Here is a 2,037-nt window from a genome sequence, read left to right as displayed (position 1 = left end):
CGGCCAGGGGCCGGCTGCGGCTGTGAGCGGGGTCACCCCAGCACTGCTCTACAGGGTGACTGCTGGCCAGCCCCGCACACCTGCCACAGCCACGCCGGCTGGGTGGCCTGGGCTCCCTCTGCGGGCGATGGACCACAGAACTCCCCATGGATCGCCCTCTACGGGGCAGTCGTGGAGCGATGGCGGGCCCCCAGTCCAATCGCATCGCACCCACCTTGGCTGGCCTGGTGCCAGTGCGTGTCATAGCGAGGTCCTCCAGAAGGTCGTCCGGAAGGTGGTCCTGCTGTTTGGCCGATTTGCATATTACACTTTTTTATTATTATGGATGGTATTATTTTCCATACAAACAGCCGTACACCTACTCTTGCCCCACCCTGTATACTCTCTTGGCCCTAAAAACGTTGCTGTCCTCCGGGACGGAGCTCCCCCTGCCTGCTGCAGCAGCAGGCCACGCGACTGTCCTCCACCCACACCTAAGTCCCTGGGAGGGGAGGCCTCGGGCCCAGGGTGTCTGCTGCTTGCCTTCTGGTGTCCTCTCCAGGCCTCTGGGTCGCAGGAGGTCCTCGTCAGCCCCAGGGGCGCTGGGCTCTCCACAGCCCATGGGGAAATCTAGCTTCCTCAGCCCGTGGGCCTCCACTAGCGACAGACGGCAGCACAAACTGTCCCTGGGCGGGCATGTCCCAGCCAGGATGCCTCCGTGGCTCAGGTGTGGCCGTGGGGAGGCACATGCACCTCTGTGCGGAGGAGGCGGGGTGACCCCAGGACCTCACTGAGGGTGCTTTTCCTCCAGAGCGGCACAAAGAGCCACCCATCAGCCTCATGGGAGCGGGGCTGCTCCCCACTCGGTCCTGCCGGCCCACAGAGCACCGGCCAGACAAGCGCTGGCTCCATTCAGGACTGAGGGCACCGGTCAGAAAGCTCTGCAGAAAGCAGCAGCTTGGCTTTCCTACCCGAGGAACTAACTCCCCATCCTCCACATTCCCCTCAACTGAACATTGTCATTTCCTGGACACAGCAGGCTCATGGGGAGGATAGAGGGGCTATTTTGGGTACAAAGAAAGGATTGGAGACACGTGAGTGAACAGAAGCGCAAGGAACTGGCTGGAAACAGGAGAATCCGAGGGAACCATTACTCAGGAGCAGACCAGTCCCTAGACCTGCTAACAAGGTAGGTCCTCTCGCTCGGGTCACACCCAAGCAGCCAACAGGAGGCTGTAAGCCAGGAGCTTCAAAATGAAAACAGGTCAGAGGATCTGAAGTCAAAGGCAAAAGGGTAGGACAAGCACCCAGCTTGTGGCTACGGCCCTGCCATCTCTGTGGGGAGGGTACCACGTGACTTCCACAGGAAATCACCAACATAGCGTCACAATCGCAAGGAGAGCATTGCCATAGCTACGACGGGGTCCAGATGACGTTCTTCTTCCCCTGGAGGTCCATGCACTATCTTGAATGCTTAGGACAGCTCGGAGGTTAGCATGCTGCCTATTGTGAATCAGGACAAGTTGTCCAGCAGAGACCCCAAGACCATGCATCACAGTGGTCAAGCTGTGGTCGTTCCATGAGCTGAGGGCTGTCAACAGGCCTTGTCAGAAGTCACACATGAACCAGCTTATTCTTATGAAACACCATGCATCTTCGGGTTCATACCCACTTGGCAGCACAGAGAATTAAGGTCTGGTCTCTCAAATCTCTGAGGAGTAAACCCCACACAAATGGGAAAGAACACTGAAGTGAATTCCACTGTTGAGGAGACATTTTTATTGACGTAGGTTGTATGTTTGTCTCTGCTTCCCTTCCCTAATCGACCAAACTGATATGAACTGCCTGGGATGAAAAAATAACAGCAGGCTATGTCAGTGATTGCACCAATCCAAATGGAACTGTTGCCTCAGACAGGGGGTGGAGAAGGGTCACATAAAGCTAATTTCTTAAGAGCAGTAAGGTCCTTTCATTTGTGAATGGGAGAAGGAGATGCAGTCTGGTACCTTTGATGACTTGTTCCATGAACACAACGTATCAGAGGACAGATTTTAAAAA

The sequence above is a fragment of the Myotis nattereri genome (genome assembly GCF_964212035.1).
Source record: "Myotis nattereri genome assembly, chromosome: 9".
Classification (NCBI taxonomy): Eukaryota; Metazoa; Chordata; class Mammalia; order Chiroptera; family Vespertilionidae; genus Myotis; species Myotis nattereri.
This window is presented reverse-complemented; position numbering follows the sequence as displayed.